The sequence below is a fragment of the Podarcis gaigeae genome (assembly GCF_964106915.1).
Source record: "Podarcis gaigeae genome assembly, chromosome: 15".
Classification (NCBI taxonomy): domain Eukaryota; kingdom Metazoa; phylum Chordata; class Lepidosauria; order Squamata; family Lacertidae; genus Podarcis; species Podarcis gaigeae.
The window spans coordinates 44,708,941-44,715,504 of NC_139692.1; positions in this window are offsets into that span (position 1 = coordinate 44,708,941).

Consider the following 6,564-nt stretch of genomic DNA (forward strand, 5'->3'; position numbering starts at 1 on the left):
TCCTCGCGGAACTCGAGGGCGGGTGGAGGGCGGCGCTCTGCGTATGCTCAGAGGCATCCCGGCCCCGCCTTGCTCCCAGTGATAAAGTGCCCTCCCCGCGTCCCTGTCCTGGTGCCTCGGTTTCCATCCGGAACCCCCCGTGGGGTTCATCTTGAAACAGAGCAGCGGCTGAGAGAGGGGGCTCCGAGAGCGGATATTCATTCTGCCACAGCTTCTCTTGAACCGGGGGGTGGGCATCAGTGCCCCCCCCCGGTTGGTGAACTGCAACCCCGCACAGCCCCACGGCTTCCCCCGAAGAATCCCAAGAAGGGTAGTTCTGGGATGGGGTGAACTATAGTTCCCAGGTTTCTTTGGGGGAAGTCATGTGGGGATGTACCAGCATAGTCAGGGATCGGGGCGATGGGAGATGTAGTCCACCAACACTTGCACTCCTTCCCCACACCTGCCTATTCAATTTATCAGTTAGTTGGTGGGAATTTTTCCATATTTTTTTGAGGTGGGGGAAGCACCCTTTTGAAAAGGGTTTGGCTGGAAGGAAGGTTCAGCTGCTGAAAGGTGGTTTGGAGGGCTGAGTCTGGCCCTCCCCCTTTGCCAAGCATGACTCAGCTGCTAAGGAGGAGGAGGAGGAGATGCCGGCCCACCCTGAGCTGGGACAGCCCTTTCTGCATGGCAGGGCAATCTGGTGCCTCCACCCTACACGGAGAATGAAGGATAGCCGCCTGCTGTCATCCTCATTTCAAGGGTTGCTAGGTTTCCGGATTTATACCGGCTGGGCTGGTTACACTGGTTGTTCCTCAGCTGCCTCTGATAGTTGGTGGGAGAAGTTTCTCATCGTCTTTGCAGGATGTCACCCTCTCCATGGCCCAGTACAGCCCTGGGAGGGAATTCCAGCAAAAGAGGAGCCCTGCAGGATCAGGCCATGGAGCCCAGCCTCCCACTTCCTGCAGGTGCCTCTGGGAAGCCCAGAAAGGGAATAAAAGCATGGGCTCCCTCTCCCTGCTGCTCTCCAGCATCTGTCATTTGGAGGTAGACTGCCCTTGAAAGTGGAGGTCCTACACAGCCACCGAAAAGCTGCTGCTTTTTTCTCCTTGGATTTCCCCCTTCTAAAGCAACCTGAGCTAGTGGCCATCTCCACTTCATGTGGCAATGAGTTTGGTTACATGTTGTGTGAAGGACTTCCTTTTGTCTGTTTTGAATCTCTGGCTCAGTAACCTTTTACAGTCTAAGGGCTGCACACATGGGGGGAGCGGGGGCCAGAAGCAAAATGGGCATTTGCCTTGCTACACAGTTTCTGCACGTATACGCACCCCTCCTGTCCATTGCCATCAAGAGACATGACCAGAGTTCATGGGCAGAGTCCAGTCAGGCAAAGCACTCAAGGAAGGCCCAAAGCAGGGCAGGGAGTTGTGGACTGGGAAGGGTGTGTGTGATCTGAGGGAAGTTTAGGGGGCCGGAGATGGAGAGAGGCCCCTGGGTCTGAGGTTCCTGCCCACTGTTCTACCTGATCAATTTCACAAGGTGACCTTCAATTTTTTTAAAAAAATGATTTTCTTGCCTTACAAAAATATATGCATTGTCTTAGGTTGTAGAGTCTTTTCTACAGATTGGTTACATTTGATGTGAGACAGGGTATACAGGATAAGGTTGGGGAAGAAGAGGGGGAGAGGGGTGGGGTGAAGATTCTTTTACTAAGTGTATGTGTGGGGTCTTTGTGTCAGCATCACTTGAGTAGGTTCTACTTGTTATATTCCCTTGGTAGTAAGAGGCCCTGGGGCAGTGTGTGGTTGGTTGTCTTTAGTTGGCTGCAGTGAGATTTGGTTGGGGGGGGGGAGGGATTGTTGGTTCAAGTTAGCCATATTAATGTGTATGCTGTTGGTGGGTTCTTGTTGAGCTGTGTATGTAATAAAGGGGAGCCATTCCAGGGTGAAGGCCTCCTCGTTTATTTGTTCCCGTGTCAGTTTCAGTTTATTGGTTAACTTTTATGGTAAGACTTTTCCCAATACGATTTTGTCCCAGTGGTCCATGTTTATACTCCTGACAGGTCCATCTGGCTATGAGGTTTCTGGCTGCTGAGAGTAAGCTCTTTAGAATGTGTATGGTCATTATGGCCTTATGGTTTAGACCACATTCTAGTCCATTGGGTGAGGTTAATTTCGTAACCTATGTTTATGTCATCAGCATTATTGTTTTTTGATTATGTCACGGGGGTTTGTGGGGTTTTGGAGCAGTATTTTGTCATCTCCTTGCTGTGTCCTTTTGCTGTTAGGAGGTTTTCAAAGGTGGTCAAGGGCATATGGCTGCTGCTTTTACTTTTGGTTTGTTTAAGGCGGCGTGCAGTTGTTGGTGTGTTAGCCAGGGCAATTGGGTGTCACCTAGTTTGTATTTTATTTCTTGTGTCAATATGGGTTTGTTATTTTTGTAGAAATTGCTAGGTGAGGTTACCTTGAATTTTAATATTCTGGAAGAAATCTCAGGAGATCCTTCAGGGATGCCCCTTTTTGCAGCCGCCTTCTGTGCAAGGGGGAGGCATTTATTCCTACTCTTGGTTTTCTTCTGTTTCAGCCAGTGACCAATCTGTTTAGAGGAATCCACCCTCTTAACCCATGACGGCTGAGTTTACTTTCTGTTCCTGTGAACCCTCTGAGGAACTTACGCCCACAGAACGAAAGAGGCAAAGTCCAAGGCCCCTTATCTAAGGGCTTTTCTCTGCCCTTGGACTTGGTCCCTTGAAGTCAATGGGGCTGAGGGCTGGCAGGACCCCTTGTGGATGAGAAACCTTCCCCACCCACCTGCCTGCCTCCCTTGCTCCTGTTGACTGGCTTCAGCGGGGTCTGCCTTGACCATGCCTGCCCCCAGAGGGAGTGTGTTTAACAGAGGACGTCATCTTTGGGGAAAGATGCTTCGCTTGCAAAGCTGTCCGACTGCAGAGTGAGCAGCAGCTGCAGCCTGCCTTGTGCTCAGAGCCCAGGCCCCTTCCCTGGAGCCACGGCAGCAGCGAATGTTTGGCTCTGGGGACCAAGTGCAGGCACCTCCCTGGAGGAAGCCAGCATCCTTCATTTGCCCCAAGAGCAAGTGGTGCTTCTTCACACCCCTTCCCAATGGGACATGGTCCCTTGTCACAAATGTGCATTTATTAACTTTTAATACGCCCCCCCCCCCTCCTTCCAAGGACCTCAGGGCGGGTGGCATAGGCCTCCTGTGAGGCAGATGAGGCTGAGAAGTAGCAGCCCCCTGTCAGTTTCATGGGCGAGCAGAGGTGTGATCCTGGCTCTCCACTGTCTTAATCTGATGCTCTAGCCCTGTGAGCCAATGCGGCCCTCCAGCCTCTCTCTCTCTGGCCCTTGGGACTCTGCTCAGACCACGCACCCTCCTGAGACCAGTCTCTCAGTGCCTGCCTCGAGTGAGCTCTTGAACTGGGATCCTGACTCTGGCTTGCCTGGGTAGAGAGGCAGGTTCATGGGTGTGCACACACAACCTCTTGAGGGAAGGTACCCTGCAGTACCAAGGTGGCAAGAGTCACCATTGTCCTCCTGGCATCCAGCCTCTGGAAGGATCCCCAAGAGGGGGTGTGGCCAGTGGGTTCCGTGCCCCCGTCTTCTCTAACCAGTAGAGCACTGTCTTTTAGGGGCCTGAAGGAAAGTAAGGATCCTAACTATATGAAGGGAACACAGTTCAAGAACTAGCTTGGCTGTGAGTCCCAGAAGGCCTGCTCTCTTCCTTGCAAGTCTTTTTCCGCCTGGCCTGGGAGGGTGGGGCCAGGACTACAAAATTTGAGAATGCTGAACAGCCTCAAAGACTGGGGTGTTGTTTGAGGGGTTTTGTTGCAGGGCATTGCTGATGGTGATGTGGACTTTTTATATATTTGTTTTAGATCTTTATCTGCAAAGCATTCAGTTTTGTTGTGTATTTTTTTAATGTTTTATTTATCATTTATGACTACTTTTGTTATGTCGAAGTTACGTATTTTTTCATGTTGTAAGCTGCCTTGAACTGTGGAAAGGTGGCAAACAATAAAATTATGTATGTATCAAGAAAAAAATCCAGCCTCCTCTTCTCACATGGCCAGCCAGATCTCCCAAAGGGAATTCCAAAAGCAGGACCTGAGCAACTCTCCCCAATTTCCAGACGCACTCCCTGCCTCCAATAGTGGAGGGAGAACAGATGGGAGGGAAGGCTGCCTGAGGGCTCTGACAGGGTCCTAGAGTCCTGCCTCCCCTGCTTTGGGAAAGAGATAGGGAAGCCTGCCAGAACCCTCACATCTTCCTAAAGCAGGGGGAGGGGCCAAATATTCTCCTAGCCTTAGTATCAAAGTTTGCCCCATGGGGGACATTGGTTAATGGCTATTGGACTCTCTATTCAGGAGCATGTTGCCTCTGGGGGGCAGCTATGTCGTCAGCCCCTGCCTGCAGGCTTCCCAGAAGCAGCATTGACTGAGCGCTGTAGGAAATGGGATGCTGGACTAGATGGGGGAAACTTTGGCCTTCCAGATGTTGATGGACCCCCCCTCCTATTGCCTCTGGCCATTGGCCATGCTGGCTGGGCTACTGGGAGACCATCAGAGCCTATGAATCAGGAAGTCTCTGTTCGAATTTCACCTCTGCCGTGTACTCACAGCATAGTCTTTCCCCCTTTCAGCTTCAGCAGTTGTTGGGGGTCGGGACCTGCAATCTGGAGGATAGTAATACTGACTTTACCTCCCAGGGATGTCGCCAGGATGCCAGTGAGATTACGCATGAGAGCAGCATGCAGATTCCGATTCTGGGCTTCCGGTTGATGGAGCTCCTTATAAATGCATGTACATTTTGGTGCCGGCGGCTTTCCTGTGTAGTTTGCACACACACCTGGCATTAAAATATTTCTCTCGCTGTGTCATTTTCTGAAACCTCCCTCGGAGGGAGTCCCTGGGCTGTGCCAGTTTCAGCTGTGTGGGGTGGCTGCTCTGGCATTTGCCGAGTCAAGTTTTCCACGTCTCCAGCAAGCTTGAATCAGGGCCGCTTCCTGCCTGGCTGCCCTCTTGCAACACCCCAGGCAGGCTGTTGCTAGGAGATGGGGCCTGGGAAGGAGTAAACAGCCACCCGCCCAGTTCCCTGCACTTCAGCCTCCATGTGCGCAAGGGCTCTGACACCACCTGGAGGTGATCCTGCCTCTGTCCTGTGAATTAAGGACAACAGAGACAAATGCTTCTTTAATTGCCAGGAGGATTTGCTCAGGCTGCTGTCATTTGCCGGGCAATGAAAATAATGTGGTTTACGCAGCATGGCAGCCAAAGGCTGGGGGGGGGGTCTGCTTTTCTCCCACCTGTTGGGTTGTCAAAAAGAAGCAGCAGGGAGAAGAGTCAAGGAAATGGGCACATCCCTGGCGTTGGCAAGGAGGTAGGGCCTTCTCGGTGGTGGGGCCTCTGCTCTGCCCAAAGCAGGCCACCTGGTTGTGTTGCACTTTCAGCTCAGCTCAGCTCTTCCACCAGGCCCTGCCCCTCCAGGGGGGAGTGGGGGGTGTGTATATTTGCTGTGGTGCTGAAATGTTCCTGTTTTAGATGCTTAATCTTTGTAAATGTTTGGGTACTTAATTCCATCCATTCTTAGCAGCCTTTTCTAAGAAGGTAAGAGAAGAGAAAAGGGAGGGGGAAGCAGAACAAAGTGGCACAATGTCAGCGTGTGAGACAGCGAGGGAAACGGTCAGCCAGTCCCTTCTCCAGGATACTCCATTCTGTTCCCCCTCCAACTATCTGTAAAACTGAGCATCCTTAGACATCATTTAGCTGTTTTACAGGGGGCGTGTTTTATGAATATCAGCTGCTCTGGGGCCAAGAAATGGGGTGGAGGAGCATCTCTCATCCCTTGACAGCTCTTTTAGCACAGCCCAGGGGATGGAAGACCCACCAGAGCTTTCCAGTGTTATGCCCAAGGACAGATGCAATGCTGTGGCTATTGAGCATGCTCAGCCTTTACTGGGCTGAACTTTCTTGGCACAGGTGACACACGTTTTTCTTGTCCTGCAAATGTCAGGGTGCCTGCTGGCACCTCTCGTGTTCAAAGGGGCTCTCTTCCCATCAGCCCTTACCTCCCCCCCCCCCCCCGCCAAAGCTCACTGCTGGCAGAGGTGGGCCCTGCCTTTGCAGCTGGGCAGGCCTGGCAGAGGGTGCCAGCCTTTGCTTGCCAGGACAAGAGAGCAGGGAGGAGCTGGCAGGTGGCAGCCCTGAGGGAGAAGTGTGGGGGCGTGTGAGGCTCGGGGCATCAGAGCTGGAGGAAGAGGCCAGTTCTGCAGCTGGCACCACTTCTAGAAGGTACCAAGGGGCGGGGGGGGGGAGGCTCTTGTAAGAGGGTCTTCTCCCCCTGCCTCAGCCTGGGAGGTTAAGCTTCCTGCCCATTTCCTTCCCCCCTCCCCAGATGGGGAGGGAAGAGCCCCTAGAGTGACCTGGAAGGTTTCTGCAAGAAGAGGCTGGGGCAGAAGCAGCCCAAGAGAAAACTGCAGCCACTGCTTTTAAAATAATACAGCCTCTCATCGCATGTTTGTGCTTGTGGGCTTACAAAGGTGGTGGCCCCTTGCTCTTCAGGTTCAGAATCT